This window comes from Pipra filicauda, unplaced genomic scaffold (genome assembly GCF_003945595.2).
Source record: "Pipra filicauda isolate LSUMZ 115617 unplaced genomic scaffold, ASM394559v2 scaffold400_size1120237_pilon, whole genome shotgun sequence".
Lineage (NCBI taxonomy): Eukaryota > Metazoa > Chordata > Aves > Passeriformes > Pipridae > Pipra > Pipra filicauda.
The window spans coordinates 842325-860401 of record NW_024104533.1 but is presented as its reverse complement, the minus strand read 5'-3'; the positions used below and the strand labels follow the sequence as shown (position 1 = coordinate 860401).

Below are 18077 nucleotides of genomic sequence, written 5' to 3'. Positions count from 1 at the left end.
GGTATTTCTGTAGCATCTATAAACAGGCCTCACTTAATGTAAACATATGGTTAGTCTGTGCCAAGTCACAGCACTGTATCTTGAGTATAATTATTACCAAATCAATTACAGAAGAACTAGTTGAAGTATACTCACACCTTTACTTCTGTATAATTCTCTATAATATAACAGGGACACTGGTGGCAGAACTGGACTTTGACTGGGTTATTTTTCCTTTTGCTGGTTATCTTTTTCAGTGAGCCTGACAGTGGCTTCTGTTCCAGTGTCGTCTTCATATTGTATTGTTTTCATGAGTAAGTACTTAAATGTTTTTTTTAGTCCATGACTTTCTTAGAAAGATCTTCCCAAAAATCTATATAAATTCAACAATGTTAGGTCTGGAATATCAGCATAATATAATACTCCTTAAAGGTTTGGCTTTGGTGGGATGGTGCTGGGTTTGGTTTGGTTTTTTTTGTTTTACTGTCTCTTTAGATGGATGGTTTTGGTGCTTCCTTCACCCTGCAGGACCATCACTTAAAAAGTCTCTATACTCATGTTCTTTTGTTCATAATAAAGTCTATGATTATGTCTGCAAGCATTCTACTTGCAGGGTTTAGGTTACCTGTCCACTTGAAACACACAGAATTCTAGAACTAGAATTGCACAGAGATATTGGCATTTCTTCTGCTTATTTCCCTTAATGTTGGCCGTGTGCTTCAAAAAGCACAGTTAAAAGACAGCAGCAAGCACGCACATACTGTTACTTCATCAAACTATAATTTTAGGCCAAAAGTTCACCATGACCTTCCATACAAAAATTATTAAATAAATATGAAAAAAGTCAGTATACTGATTGCTACTTGGCTGTGTAATTCCCCTTGCCATGTTTTTTTCTCACAATTTTGAAGTGGTAAAAAGTGTATCCTGGTATGACTGCAAACGGATAATTATCTGGTGCTCAGAAGGAGCAACTACCAAAGGGGTTAAGCTGGACCTTTTGCAGTATTTAGCTGCCTTTCTCAGCTAAACTGAAGAATTTCAGGTGTGCTTAATGTTTGTGTTTTATGTTTCAGAAATATCAGTAAATTTTCTGCAAAGGAAAGACTGAGAGCTGCTGTTGAGACTGAGCACAGTATAGTAACCTCAACTTTGACACTTTGCCTTACCTCAGCAGTATTCCTGTGTTGAACTGCTGTATTTTTGTCTTGACTTGTTTATTTGTTTTGCTCTGTCTCTCTTTCTGACTGATTTATTTTCTGTCCTATTCTCCCCTCATGTAAAACAATACCCTAGAAGTATATGGATGTGGAGTACTGTATTTCTGTATATTTGAGTGACTTAAGTCTTGTAGTGGAAAGGTTGTTTCACTTAATCTTTTTGTCCAATGCACAAAGGGGGATCTGTTCCAAAATTCTCATTGCGAGAGAAGCAAAATAGCCAGGAAGGAAGTGTGAATTCAATAAGATAGGACATCAGTATAAGGAAGATATCTTTTCTTAATAGTAAGGCAGGTGGGGCCCAGTATGGAAAAGAGCTTTCTTCATCATATGATGAACAATCAGGATGTGTTGCTAATAGCTAAAAAGGAGGCAAATTGTTCAACCTTAGGTGATATTTTGATTTCAGAACGAACTTCAGTTTTTCAGCAGAAGCATCCATAAATCTGTGGCACTTAACCTTGAGATCAGTCATAGCATCATCGGGTCCTAATGAAAGAGAATGAGAGATTTCTTTGAAAATTAACTCCATCTCAGCCAGATCCAATACAATACAACACATAAATAGTTAACAGCTACTAAAATTATAGAAATCAAGATAGCAGGAACATTCTTGCTGTTCTCTGCAGGCTGAGGCTGAACTTATTTTTTCCTGCCAGAGAGTAGGGACAGAAGTAATCAATATGGATTTTTGGTACATTTCAAGTATTTCATGTAACACACTGCCAATATCTGTCTGAGAGAAAATAATGGTCAAACAGTGATCTGGACAAATAAGATAACTGGGTACTAGGTTGGTTCCTATTGCTGTTAACTCACTATCTAATAATGAGTTATATAGTGAGTTAACTAGGGAGTGTTAATACGAAGAAATCTTAAAAGCAGAGAGTAAAGGTAAACAAAAATATAGTGCAGTCATGCTTACAAAAATCATCCCTGTCTTCTGAAAGAGCAGGACTTCACACTCTGACTTTCTACATTGATTCTTACATTATGGCCTGAAGCTGCTGATGTTTTAGAATGGAGGGCAGGACAGACTTGTCAACACATGACATCTGTGTACAAATGATCTTATTGTATTTTCAGGCAACACATACTTCAGTACCCTGAAACCAAGCATTTATAAAAGGACCAATGCAAGTGATGACTTGCTTATGGGTTCTGAAGGTTTTAGCAAATTAGCCGTCAGTGTTCACTTTCAATCCTATTTGCTATTAAGGCATTCTCTGGTGCTGATCCATGTGCTAGCGTGATAGGTGATAGCCTTTATAAAGGTTTGACTGAGGCAGATGATCTTGAGCGCTCCCAAAATGTCTGAGACAAAGATACGTGTGAAAAATCCACACCACCTTCCTCCAATAGCGAAGACATATAAGTGTTTTGTATTTGTTAAATAATAAGCATATTGTATCAGTGGTTAATCAGTTAATGCACTATCAAGACTACATGTAATTTTGGGGAGGGAGGGGTAGGAGACCGGGGGGTTAGGTTTGCAGCCTGAAAACCATATCCTGACTGAAGTGTGACTACGAAATTAGATCTGGAAAACTTAAAAAGCTTTTAACAGTGTAAGAAGTTTTGCCAAACCCATACAGCACACCACTGTATTTGGAAATCTTTTTCAGGCTAGTGATTTCTTTTGAACAAGGATGGCATGCACTTCATCAAAACACATTGGATAGAAGATGCAACAAAAAGTAGAAATGTTCAGTCTGACTGTACAGCCATGAAAAAGTGTCACTGCTGCACATTGCCCTCCCTCACAGCATCTGCAGGCAGCGCTTGTGACTGTTGCAACACAGTATGATTTAATTTGGTTGGAACAGGATTTTCAAGAGACCCTGTGGAGTATGTCTGAAGCATACCTTCTATCAGCAGGAAGGCTGATCATATTTTTATCAACTAATATCTTCCTATCTGATGTTCAAATGAAAATTTATTATTCACTCTAAAGTATCCTTTGAATATCCATGTGGTAAAAAAAATGGCTCTGCTTTAGGCTGAAGTCTAATAGGATGTCTTGTAGTCATTTGTAATGTCCTGTGGATCTGTACATATTTTATGTGTATATTTGCACTGCAACTACACTATATATTTTCCAATTAAACATCACAGACCAAATGAAAATATGCAACATAAAAATATTGTGTGATATTTAACTTTTTAAAGTACACACTGCTCTCTTCCTGGAAGTTATACACAAGTACAAATAGGACACAACTTATGTGTTTCAGTAAAAATCTTTGTTTCCACAGCCTCATCTTTGATCCTGCAATGCAGTCAAAATGTAGACTGTGTAACATCTGATTATAGTTACCATTTCCCTAGCAACAGACTGATATCTTCATTCAATACATTATGAAGTATATTTCAGAGAACAGGGCATGCTGGAAGGGATGAAAATGGATGACTTAACAGGTTTTTTTCCTCTATAATCCTCTCATCCATGGACACAAACACAATGTTCTCATTTGTTTGGAAGTGCAAACACCAACGATATATAATAATAATGATCCTATAGAAACCGCTACCACTGTGGTGGTGCTACGGAGCCGTCCTCCCCAAAAAAATTAGAAAAGACAAGTACCCCGGAACGTAACCGATAAATAGCACACGGACACCTCCTGGTGGCACTGGGGTGTATTTTTAAATAGAAGGATTTGAAATTCAACCTATGGGAACAGAGGTCCAGACAGCCACGATGGATCTGAGATGATTAAGGTGTTGAGAAAAATGTTTGAAAATTATGCGAGCAAAGTATTGTAATTGCACCTTTCACATTATTACCTTATGGGCTTGACCCACTCCTTAAAGTGGGTCATCTGGTCCAACCCTTCTGCTCAAGCAGCATCATCCTAGAGCACCTTCAGTGGTACTTGATATGATTTTGAAAATTGTTCTTACATGGAAACTTGAAAACATTTTTCATATGTGAAAAAGCTGTATGTGGATTGGGTTGTGCCAGTCATTTTATTTTAAAGGGACAAGATGACATGTATTCATACTGTATTTCGTGTTATCATATTACTTTGCACTCACATGGTAGAAGGAGGCAGAAGATACATGTCAACTTGAAATGTATTTCCCTTATACCACATTCTTTTCTATTTGAACATTTGAGTAGTGCTGCAGAGTGAATATAACAGAAGAACTTGCATAATCAATTATACCAGTGGTAATGTCTGGAACTGAACATGTTATTTAATAGAATTCAATACACTTACATGTAATCTATTACTTTTTTATTGATATATGTTTCATACACATTATTAAACTGATTACCTTTTTTACTGTTTCTGTAACCATATACTGACATGTCTCTATCTAGTTTGTTTTGCCACTTTCTGAAGACTTAGCACATTGCTTGTTTGAGCCTGAGACATCTGCTTTTAATATATTAAATATTAGCTCATTTGTCCTATTTGAGTAAAATGAAAAGACTTTTGAACATTTTTGTATAGGAAACATGCAGTTTCAGAGAAGCATGGGCACTCTGTAGGTAACAGCTTCAAGGTGAAAACTCAGGTTTTGTTATTCTGTGGTTTTGTCTACAGAATAGAGAACACTTAGGAAGGGTTTCAGAAAGATCATGCTGAGGCTTTTTTTCATAATACGGAGGCATCCTGACTAAGAATATCAATCTATCCCCCTACTTAGCCAGGAGTAATAGGTTTCTGCCCTGGGAAGAAGTGGTTGAGTTCAGACCAGTGAAAGACTCCCTTTCTTACTACTTTTTTCTTGAACCATGAAGATCGTCGATAAAATATTTATTAAAATACATGTATTTCTATCTATACCTGTATATCTTTATTTATATCTATACATCTAATCATGTGGATTAGATATAGCCATATGGAGACATACTAAGTACGTTTATACAGATATAATCATATAGATCTATATAGATAGGTATATATTGCATATTACATATCTCTATAATGATATAACTGTATAATTTCCCAAGCAGAGAAATCACGTGACTCAGTAACTACAATCACATGCCAATTCACTTATTTTTTCAGTTCCAGCAATAGGAAAAGCAGAACACATTTTTCTTGAGCATTATAATACCTAAGTAGTCCAGGCAGGATGAGATTATTTTTGTCTTTGTTCAAATGTCTTTGTAATGGCACGTTAGCATTTATATTCCAGCAAAGATAGTACACCAAGTGTTTTGCAAATACATTACAGGACAAGGGAGCGATTTTATCTTAAAAGCTTTCGTGGTGCAGTGTGACAGCTTGGGCTTTGAAATTTGTGATTTCCATGAACCAATCTGCCAGGCTGTATGACAAGGTAAGTACAAACGTGCTGTACATGAAGTGAAGGTGCACACATGGAAAAGGTTAGCCCTTTCTTTCCGTTATCATCTTTTAGCAATAAACCAGTATACTCACTCATCTTTCCCAGAGAGCTGAAATAAATATCAGAGGGAAACATTCTCCCACAGGGATTGTTTTTGACTAAGCTCATTTAGTGGCTCTGAGTATGGCAGCCACTGAGTATGAGACTCAGAACTGCCTCCTAAACCCTTTGTTCTTCCAGAAAATTGAGTTCCTACTCTTTTAGACAGCTATTCACCACTTTTACCAGTGATCTTTTAAAGTCAAAACTCGAAACCTTAAATAAGGGACCTAAACGTAGCTCAAGGTCCAGATTCTGTTTCCTTTTGCGGCTGAAGGTAAGATCTCTTCCTCTTTCCTGTTGAAGCCGTAGAAACTAGGGGGCACAGCACCAGGCCTGACAGAGTTCAAGAAGCATTTGGACAATACTCTCAGGCACTTGGTGTGACTTTTGGGGATGGTCCTGTGCAGGGCTAAAAGTTGGACTTGACGAACCTTGTGGGTCCCTTCCAACTTTGCACGTTCTGTGATTCTGTGAAACTTTGGGTCATTTTGCTCTTTTAAGAAAGTGCCTCAAGCATACATGAAACAAAGCAAGGGGCAGATGATCATGGAAGTACACTGTGTCTTAGCCTAACAGTCATTCTTCCTAGGACACCACTTTATCAAAGGATGTAGCAATAGTGCCTGTTTCCACTACAGTTTGAAGAATAAAGCTTTGATCCATGACATCAGCAGTTTAAAATAATTCCCATCCATTGTCTGAGGCTTTGAATCTCCATCGTCCACCTTCTAGGCAAGAAAGAATCCTGGTGCTGGGAGTCTCAAGTCTTCCTTTTAAAGCATTTCCCTAATGTGTAAAAAGAAATTAAAGACCTTACTTACTTTCTCCCAGATGAAAGTCCTAACCACTAGATTACCTCACAATGGGTCCAAAACTATGCTGATTGTTTTCTTTAAGGAAACAGGGAGGATTGATAATCTCATCTTCAAAGGAAACTGCTCAAAGGAATTTACGTACTTAATAAGAGCAGTCAAGCCAAAGAAGAGAAAGGCACCCCCAAGCCCAAAGGCAGAGATTTACATCCTTGACAAGCAGGTCTTAAACACCACTTAGTGCTCTTCTTTACATGCTTATGTACAGGCACAGGACTTCCTCAGATCCCAGTTCTGTGCCCATAACCCAGAGTCAGTCTAGGCATCCTCAGAGGACAGAGAATTGCAATAGTTGCATCCTCCTCATGAACACAGGGCAACTCTTAGTAACTCTTCAGCTCTCACATGAGAGATCACAAACCCTACAAATGATCTGAAATTTAGATATAACCAACATTTTCCCTCCATCAACAAGAATGGTAAAACCTCCTTAAACTATAACTATTCAACAAAGTATTGGCATTCAGGAACAGATTTCCTTCTGGCATTAATATTCCAGGCAAATTTTGAGAAAGGTTAGTGACAAACAGCTGCTTTTGAAGCTGTCAGTTACTGCTTCTCCATCCTAGGGTCTTTGCCTTTATAACACAACCTACCTTTTTCATGTATGATGTTGCCAGTTCATAAAAAATCCCCAAATACCCTTTATCAAGAGGAACATACAACTGGAAGAATACAATTTACGTGCAGAGGAAGAAAAAAAAGTCTACAAAACCATTGGAGTTAGTCCTTTGATATGGTTTGAAGCTGGCTCCCTGCCAAGTCTGCAAACCTTACAACAAGAAGTCCCCCCACCCCCAAACCTCAGGGAGAAGAGGGAAAAAACAACCAAGAAAAACCAAAACGAGAGAGAGACAGCTAAAGCAATATATATAAATATATTTACACTTATATTACAGTTATATACAATTGAAATATATATACAATTTCACAAGGAAAAGGGAAAGGAAAGGGGGAAGGGAAAAAAAGGAACAAAACCAAAATAAAATACATATACATCCCGATCAGTAGCCCGAGATCTAACAACTAAAAGAATTAGCAAAAGGCTATCTTCCTACTCTCCTTGGGATAACGGAGAGTCACGCTGGAACGATCGCCGGCAACCTCCGTCTCCCAAGGTCGGCAAGGCTTTACCAGGCCTCGCTCCCCAACACGACAGACTCAACAGCAGGGAACCTGCACCTCCAAACTGCCAGAAGGAAAGAGAGCGAAGGCCTCTCCTCCTTTCTTCTTATAGCCCGGCTTACGTAAAAATCGTAGGGAATACTGGGTAAATCTGGGCCCTTCCTTGGTTACAAACTGGTCACCAAGGAAGGCCTAGACCAAACTACCACACCTTTCTTGACCTGGCAGTTGCTTTTACAGTATTCCAAAAAAATACTTTGACAAGACTTTTATAAAAACCTACCCTACACTAAGAAAATGCATTTAAAACTAATAGGAAAAAATATATAACTTATACAACTATGTTTAAAAGAAAGATTTAGCTTACATGCATAGAAATAGGTATATATGTGACAGAAAAGTATACCATAAATCTATAGACTAGAGAAATCGATGAAGTCAGACACTGAAATTAAGTGGCCATCTAAAAAAAGAAAATTACAAGTGAGCATTTTCCCTTGACTCCATCTCTTTAAAATCCATTGTTCCTGAGTAGATTTGAGACTGCCGGGGCAAATTCAGCTCCCATGATGTAAATCTAGAGTAATAGTACTGAACTGAATATTACAGTTATTTATTGGCTTTGAGGGCAGGAATCGACTGTACCCTATATTTTCTGTATCAAGCCCATGCTGCAAATCAGATTCATATTTTAGCAGAATTTAAATCCATGCATAGATGTATTTATTCCTAGGGTGTTTGCTGCAAAATTGCTACTTCAGGTCCATTAGTAGGGAGGGGGGGTGTCCAGCACTGGACTGGAGTTCCTTCTAAAGTAAAATGTCTGTATCCTAAAAAATTATCCTTAGCAGAATCCAGCAAAGATATTTCAGAGCTCACTGCCCTTCTTGGGGAATTCTTTATGGTTTCAATGCTTTTGAAGAGATGAGAGAGGACTATTAGAAATTAAAACATTTACAAGGCCAGAGAACACAGCAGACAGACAGGCAGTAGGCACAGAGATTCCAAAAACCTGATGAACACCACACTTCTGATTCAGTTTCTGGTTTACAGCAGTTATTTTTAAGAAAAGGGCAGGACAGTTAGATTTCTTTGCAGTGATGGGTCTTATTTGCCGCTTCTGTGAACACACTTCCTCTGACTTTCCCAGCCTGGTTCTTCTTTCTAAAGTGTGTAATTAGCAACTCCAATTCTAGAAATGCTGAGTTTTGTCCCCTGACCAGTCCTGCTGGTCACAGAATGTGTTACCTTTCTGTTCCATCTAGGACTGGACCTCTCCAACAGCAAGTCAGACATCTGAAACTGAAGCATCTTCCAAGAATTGTACAGAGAAGTCAGAATTTTGTTTTTGTGAATAATTGTAGATGACCTTTTTATCTTTTACACTTCACCTTGTCCCATTTCATGTTTTAAGTCCTGCAAGTCTGAGTTATGGAGTGAGATCCTTTTCCTTAAGAGTTTCAGAAAGCCATTTGTAGTCATCCTTTATATAGTCAGTCACAAGGCAGATGGATGCAAATATAGCAAATAGCAAGCTATGAAGTCACACAGCAGATAGATACCTATTAAGGCAATCACAGATCATGACAGTCTCGTCTTCCTCTTTTTTACGAAAAAACATTCCTTGCTAAGGTTTTCCAGCATTTTTCTTGATTGTATTGCACTAAGGAAAGAACACTTACAAAACTCCTCCTGTAAGCCAGTGCTCTGGACCCAAAACAATGAAAACTTACACTTCGGGGGACCTAAGTAGAAAGGAGAGGTAGCACTGCCAGTCAGGTGGAATGTCCTCTCTGGGCAGAGGCTCAGATGCCAAAGGACTCACTCTGGCAGCACAGGCTTTACTGTTACCACTTTGATAAAGTCTCATTTGGAAGAGGCTACTGCAGAGAGAGATCTGTTCTCAGTTCCTGACCAAGGCTAACGAATTTGGAAGGACTCACCAATGAAAAAGCTATAATAAGTTATTACTTCATGCATTACTAAAAAGCTCTGGGCATGAATGCCTTTCCTGTTTAATATAATATTACAATAGCTTGTATAAAAAGGAAAAGGAGTACTCTATCAGGACCTGCCTAGAATTTCAGGAGGGTTGTTAGGTAAATAGCACTACAATATTTGGAATGGTATTTGACCACAGCACTGTGTTTTACTCTCCACTCCTACTTACAAGCTTTCTAACTGAGCTGAACCTTTACAACTTCAGGAATTCAGCTTGAATAAAGAACAGGGGCATTTCTACACAACTCCTTAAAGCAAAATCCTCTTTCAAATGAAGGAGAGGTTTGCGTAGAGTCACAGAATAATGTAAGAAACTGTAAGAATGTGAGGTCAGGTCTCAGGCTGATGGCTTTGGAAGCACATACTGAACCCATGAAAGGATAAAAGTGAGCTTTAGCATCTACTAATAACAAGGGGTCACATTTTTTTCTACACCAATTATGTGGGTGTAACCTTCTTTAGTCATAAAATCAAGAACTCAGGTCAAGGCTATTTAGACCAAATACCACTTTTCCACTTATTAAGGGAAAAACATTTCACATCTTGCAAAGTGAAAGGCTTGTTTCGTTGTTGTGATATTCAATGCCAATGAACGCTGACATCAAGTCACCTAGTTTTGGTTTTATAGTACTTTTCAGTCTTTATTATTTAGCGTGGAGCTGGACCAGGAGGAAATTTTTCTTACCTTAAAGAATGTCCTTTCACTCACAAAAAGGCTTTCTACTGTTCATTTAAAACAACTGTAGCTAAAGATGATTATTGGAAAAGGAAGAACCTTTATTTCTGAAAAAAAAATCTAGTCTTTCTGAAAATGAAGTTAAAATAGTTTCCTTGCCAAGACCTAAAATCATTTTGCATGGTTTCCTACACCTGTGGAAAGCCTTGTGTCTGTCAATATCCCTCCACAAAGCATTACTAATAGAAGGATAAGGACAATAAATCATCTATACCACAGCCCAGCACCCCAGCAACCAAATTCAGCCTCTCTGATGTTTTTGTAGTGGCTTAATGATCCATAGGAGTAAAGGGAATGTTTCGTAACTAAACAGTTTTCTGTTAAAATGGTGTTTCCTCAAACTGGGACTTTTAAAACTGTAAACAAAAGGAGTTGTGATGGGATTGGGAAAGAAATCATTTCTCTCCAGCAAACAAAAAGGGGAGAGTTTGCCTTAGAGGGTGTTCATATGCTATTTTGATGACAAGTAAAGATTTCTGAATTCACTGTGCAATTCAACAATCCAGAGCTCCTGTAAATTACTGTATCAAGTAGAATACTGCATGCTGATTCATATCTCCATAGATATGAAACAGAGACCTCATCTCTTCTGCTGAAACTAAGAAATCTGTTATACACAAAAATAGTTTCACAGTAATTGTAAACCATCAGCAAGAAAAAAAAATTGCCTCAAAGAACATCAGTGGCAACATTTGCGTCTAATTTTTGTGTTTGTTTTCTGCAAAAATAATAATAATTTTGTTAGCAATAACCAGATGTTTATACATCAAGCATATTAACTGAACTGGCACAGACACAACTATAGGATAACATACACAAAAGATGACTGATTAAGAAATTGGATGATTAAACACATAAGCTGATGGAGATTTCTATGGAGGACTTAGAGGGAAGTACAGAACTTGTAAGAGCTAAAATGGAAATATGAATCCAAGGTTCGAGGTCCAAAAAGTTTGGGGTCTGAATGTAGGAAAACTGAATGACCTGAGAGATATCTACTCATTCATAATACACTGTGGTCCTGACATGGAAATAACAGTGCAAAGGGATGTTCAGGCTCTGTCAGGAACTGTTCTGAACTTTTATGTTTGGAATGAATTATAGAATCATCACATGGCTGAGGAGGGAAGGAACCTCTGGAAGTCATCTGCTCCAAACCCCCTGCTCAACCAGGGCCACATGTAACAGACTGCCCAAGGACCATGTCCAGGTGAGTTTTGAATATCTCAAAGAATAGAGACTCCATAACCTCCATGGGCAACCTGTGCCAGTCCTCAGTCACCTTCACAGTGTAAAACTGTTTCCTGATGTTCAGAGGGAACCTCCTGTGTGTTGGTGTGTGCCCACTGCCCCTTCTTCTGCCACTAGGCACCGCTGAAATTAGCCTGGCTCTGTATCCTTTGCCCCCTCCCTTCAGGCATTTATACACATTGATGAGATGCCCGTGACCCTTCTCCAGACTGAACCATCTCAGCTCTCTCAACCTTTCTTTATTAGACAGATATTCCAATCCCTTCAGCATCTTGATGGCCCTCCACCGGAAGGCCCAGTATGTCCATATCTCTGTTGCACTGGGGAATCCAGAATGAGACCCAGTACTCCAGGTGTAATGTAATACTCATGAGTACTGGATTCCCTCCCTTCACCTGCTGGCAATGCTTTGTCAGTGCAGTCCAGGACACCACTTCTTTCTTTGCCATAAGGGCAAAGGCACCAAGACTTGAGGTAACTTGATCTTGTAGGACTGGTCATTAGGGAGGTAATGCCTATCTTTAATATGGGCTAAAGGCTACATTCAGCAGGTATACGGAGTGCTGACTTGTAAGACACAAATGGACCTTGCTTTACAGTGACTCAGATACCATGCCCTAAGCAAAACTCTGCATTTGTCTACTTGCACTGCAGGCACTTTAAAACCCACTTAGTCACGTATTTATCTGAAGTGCAAATAGCTCTAGCTCCCCAAGGCATGGCTGAACAGCCTCCATCTATCCCAACTGCATATGGTGATTTTATGTTGGACACTGGGTGGATGAGAGAACCTGGGGTACTTCGAGATGCCCAAGAATCTCCTTTCACAACATCAAATCATGTTTGTATGGCACTTTCGCATAAGTTGGGTTTCAGGAAAAGGTAGGTACAAGCAGTCAAATCTCTACTGACTGTGCTCTCCCAAATTTTGTTTATGGTGCATAAAATGTATACATAAGATGTATAGACACAGTCATTCAAGCCAGATCAGAAATGCAAATGAGGAGCTGACCTCATTTGTTTCTGCTTATAACACAGAAATCAGGGAGGGGAATAATAACCAGAGGAAAGCAAGGAACCTGAGGCTGGAGAAGGAATTCTTGAGAGCAAAGTTCTGGAAACATATTTGAAAACCTGGACAGAGGACACAGGAAATAGCACAATCTGAAATATTGAGAGCAAATCAAGCCAAGAAAGTAGCACAAGAGACTGACTTTAAGGTATTCAGAGAAGTAATAGAATTCAGTGGGGTTTCTACCTGAACTGTGGGTTGCAAGGCATTGCTAAGTCAGCTCTTTCTGTTCTATTGCTAATGAATTAGGTTCACAAAAAGCAAGAATTTCACACCAGTGGAAGTTGAACGAAGTGGTCCCTAGAACCAGAGGAAGGTAGACAGAGATGCAGGTAAGAGGACACAGTATTGCAAATTTTTCAGAAAGTCAAACCAGTCAGTATGCTAGAGCCATAAAAGGTTTTTGCTGGCATAGTGGCAGTTAGATGCACACAAAAAGCGTATTTGAAAATGCAAAACTGGGGTTGAAGCTCAGTTTGATCTCCTTGTTTCTCCTTTCAGTTCTAACTAGACTTTTCAAAGAATCAGTTCTCCTATAGTATTTAAAGAAAAATCAAAGAAAGGAATCAATAAGGAGGGGGAAAACCAGAAGTGCCTGCTAGCAGAACACTTCTTTTTCTCTGTCATTACTGCCTGTGTTTGATCTCTGACTAAATCCTTTGCATTTTGACAATACTTAGCATCACTTGATACATTTATGATCTAAATGACCTTCCCAAATGGACATAAAAATCTACTGAACACTTAAAATGTGTTCATGAGTTAAAGACTAAGAAGAAGCACATAAGAGATATTGATGTACAGACATACAAAATAAAAAATATTTATTTGAAGAATTTTGCCCTGCCCATTTTTTCTTAATCATATTTTATATATTATCTGTTAAAAAAATAAAATTGAATCCCATTTAAAATCAACAAGCTCCTCAGGAATAACATAAAAATGGCATAAGGAAAACAAAAGAAACACACAAAACCCCCCATCATAAAGTGTTATAATCAGTGTGGAATACTGTCTTCTCAAAAATCTACTTCACACCCAGTATTAAATGAAAACCAAAGTCCCATACTTAAGTTTGTATTTTGCAAGTATTTAGCTTTCTTCAAGCAAGAGGAAGATGATTATGAGTAAGAGTCACGGGACAATTTCAACTCTTCATTCTGCTTGTGGTTTTTTGTGTGATTTCTTTTCCGCTTTCCTTGTCTTACTCTGCTAGTGTCAGTAACAGTTTGAGATCAAAAGCTTTCTGTAGTCGATGGCCATTATTTTCATAAGTAACAGATTCTATATCCAAACTGGTTTTTTTTACACTCAGTATCTTTGAGCAAATATCCGCTTAATTCAGGCTCTGAGTTCAAAGTGTGTTGGATAAAAACAGAAACCTTCACTCAGTTTCAGTTATGAGACCAATGTATGTAAATCCTTTAAACCAATATGAACTTTCACAGTAAACCAAAGAAGAGAACCAAAGAGAAGCTATGTCTAATCACATACTATCCAGTGAATCAAATAATCAAAGATTTTTGCACCTCTAAATTCTACAGTTTGATTGAATGGCATGAAGTATTTAAGAATATATTGTGTAAATTATTCAGAAATAGCATGTGTCCCCTCTATTTCTGATTTCTATGATTAAAAATGGAACTATGTCACAGCCCAGTTGTTGATATAGTCCAGTATGATGCCATCAGTATGATGGGCCCATTCCTCAGAGTGAAAGCACTGACTCCTATTTCTGTGTTTCTTGTTGGAGCCTGTGTATATTTGGTGAGTTTTTATAAAGATGTGGAAAAGAAAACTTCTCACCAGATGGCAAATACAAATTAAAAAATAAAATGCAACATTTTGTTAGTTCTTTATATTAAAACTTACGGCAATTATTAAAGTCACTCATGAGCAACTATTCATCACCATGAATAATGTTTTACAATCTACGATGTGCCAAATGTGTGAAGACTCTTCCATAAGTACTCACATGAAGCTAGAAGGATTAGTGGAGTTGTATCATATGATGAAATTAATTTTTTATCCAATCATCTAACTACATAGAAAAGCCAACTTATACAGAGAAAGCCATCTCAGAGGAGCTCAGACTGAGAGCCACCACATTTGCTATGGTAACTTCCAGTTTTTTGATAACTTTCAGTATACTGATCTATACCTAAAAAGCTATTTATTGCAATACCCTGTTGAGTTGGGTGTTAGAGAGGCTGAAGAGTCAATTTTTATCCCACACTCTAAGTAGATGTAATCACCGATATACCTTAATACTGGAAAACAACAAGGGGCATGCAGATATCTGGCATTTGGAAAAAAAATGACAAATCATTATGAGACAGAGGAAATTCTCTTCATGGCCGTGTACGACTGTTACCAGTAAGAGATAGAGGGAGAAAGGGCAAAGACACATATGGAGTGAGGTTATGGCTTTGGAAGGAAAAATACTAAGAGACAATCACTGGGAGATCAGTTACAACTAGAACAGGCCTGGTTGGGCTCTTTGTGTAACTTAAGGAAAGTACATCCAACTTAATGACGCTTGGATTAGACAAAACAATGTTCATCTAAAACTAGATGAAACTTAAATGTTTTCTCTCTTTGCAAAACTATTAGGTAAAAATTATTTGTTTTAAGAAGGACTTTTACCAGAATATCCATGGCTATGTATTCCCAAAGAGAAGAACTGCAAACGTGCAAATTTAGTCATATCTCACAACACAATAAGGGATGATATGCACTGCATAATCTGTCCAGATTTTTGTCAAAGAACAGAAGGATCACAAGATCACATTCTGAGAAAGAAAATGGCAGGAAGCTGAGTATGTTAGGTGGTAAATAAAAAAGGAAACTTTTCTTTCTATTCCTTGAGAATATTTGATTCTGAAACAAAATCTGAGTTCAGACAGAAATTCGAGTCTTATTATGATTTACTGTGATGTTTTCCTCTGAATAGTGGAGAAATACACTATCAAATTACAACATAAACATAGATTAATTTATAGTGCCATTTTAATTTCCCTAATTTAAAAAAAAATCCTAAAAGTGTGAAACAACCTCGTCCCATTGACAAGATCATGGTACATATGTAAAATTTTAATTTTATTTGCCCTGCAAGGCATTTAGAGAGTTCCAGAAGAGTAGAATACTTCACCAGCTGGGCGGTCAACTTGTTTGTACAATACAGAGATGCACCCAGTTTTTACAAGCCTATCCAGCAAAGTCCATCTTCTAAGTGAGCATTTAGGGAAGAGAAACACATAAAGTGCTTTGTGCAACTCTCTCATATAAAGTGGCTTTGCAAAATCAGCTTTTTAGCGTTGCTTTGTTCTGCAGTAATCTCTCACTTTTGGCTTGTGCCATGTATTAGGTTGTGTCCTAAACCAACAAGCTCAAGAGTGGAAGCATGTTGGAAATTAAACACAAACAGTGCAGGGGATTTACTAGAAGTCAACTTGTTTGGTTTACATATTCTGTACTCTGAATTTCCCACTCATTTTTTAAGAACTAACCTGCTAGTAGAACTGCAAAAAACTGGCATCCCAACATATGGAGACTGTTATACAGGTTGCAAAAGCCAATATACAGAAATAAGGGAACAGCAGGGGTACTACATCCAGTGACAAAGTCACAACCCCTGGCCTCCTTCTGTTACTGGCCTCTTGGCTTGAGAAATTATACCTAACAGCACGGTATCCTAGAATTTAAACTATTATTTTCTTTGTCTTTTGTGTATTATTGTAACTCATTTGCTCCAATAGTTCCAGTTTAGACTCAGCTTTATCAGTTGAGCAATTTATGTTTGGAGAGACCAAAAACTGTTCACTCCACCACTGCTTACCAATTTTTATTGTGCTTTCTGGTCTTGTTCTGTCTAATTTAGGAGTACCACAGCAAACAAAACTATAAAACTGTTCTGCAAAAAAGGACTTGGTAAAAAGATTGATAGCAAAATCACAATACTCCAATCCTGAATATAAATTGTGACTATAACCCACAAAAGAACAAAAGGCATTCTTGTAGTAATTTAATTGAGGAATTATTATAGTAGGAGAGTAATCATTCTTGTCTGTAGTCCTCAATTAGCATTAACTGTAAGAAAAAGCTTATTAGGAATATTTAAATTTTAAAGTCCCCCTGCGCAAGTGTATCTGAATTCCCAGAAGTTAGTTATAGTGCAAAATGTATTAATTAAAATACCGCTTTGGGAAATCCTTCTTTATCCAGTGTTCATTATTAAAATGAAAGATAGTGGAAAGGTTTTGATTTTTATAAAGATTTTAGTGATCGTGACAGGGATTCAAAGAGTGAAAGAGAGCATTTGAAATGTTAATGAAATTCTGATAATTTCACAGGACTTAGTCCTTTTATGACACTTCTGCCCCAAATGAAGGATCCTTGCAAATCTTAGACCACAATTCCACGTTTCTAGGCCCTTTTGAAAATGCTAACTTATGCAGCCAAAGATCCAGACTAATCTGTAACTTTTATCTATGCTCACAAACCACAGGAAAATAGGTTTTCCTAATTTATCACAAACTCCTAATTTGACACTCCCAGCTTAACTCTGTGGGCAAACTCCTCTTTTTAACCAACAAGAACTGAAAAACTGTATTTTTACTGGCCGGCAGAAAAAGACCTGAGTCTTTTTGGAGACTGTCAATATTAGGCATTATTATAGTATATCTATATAGTATTATTTATAATATCTATACCGCTGCTTAATGTTTGAGCATACCACAGATTAGCTTTTACCTCTTTTCTTTGGAATTCCTTCTGGGGTTTGGTCATGGATAGTCATGTCTATGCCAGTTTTTGTATTTCAATTCTTTAAAACAAGTGTGAGATGAGGAAGATTTCTGCATCTAGGGACGCATTTTCTTGCTGCTCCTCAGAGACACTGAAGACTCCGAACAGAAGCAGTTTGGACTGCGTTACTTTTTAGAGGCTAAAATTTCTGTCATCATTGCTGCCTCTGCAAAACAAGAGATAAAGGAAAGGAGTTAAATATATAAGGGTGCCTATAAGCTTACCATAGCATAGCAAATGTAACCTAAGATGTATTAATAGAAATATTCCCAGCAGAGGCAAAGAACTCTAAGTGATGCAGTAAGATCACCTCTCAGAGACAGTTTAAGGTTGTGATCACATATGCAATATGAACTAACATGGGAAAGGCACAATAAGGGGTACCATGATGACTATGGAAATAGAAAGCATAGTTTTTGAGGACAGTTCAAAAGAGCTCTACTTTGTTTAGGCTAACATAAGCCAAATACTGAAAACAGAATACATGCTAATTCCATATAAATGGATCAAAGAGGTAAACAATAAAAATTTTAAGCCAGAAATAAATGTTGGCACAAGCATACACAGTGTAAACTAGCAATTAATAAATTTAGCATATGGTTTGGAAA

General features: G+C 37.7%; 1 long non-coding RNA gene across 1 annotated transcript; it reads right to left on the bottom strand.

The window, feature by feature from the left end:
• Positions 1–1460: 1460 nt before the first annotated feature.
• Positions 1461–17613, bottom strand: LOC120324028. Its single transcript, XR_005565021.1, has 2 exons — positions 17416–17613; positions 1461–1688 (listed from the first exon to the last, which is right to left on the bottom strand). It is a non-coding gene; the product is annotated as an uncharacterized LOC120324028 (long non-coding RNA).
• Between the last annotated feature and the right edge of the window lie 464 nt (positions 17614–18077).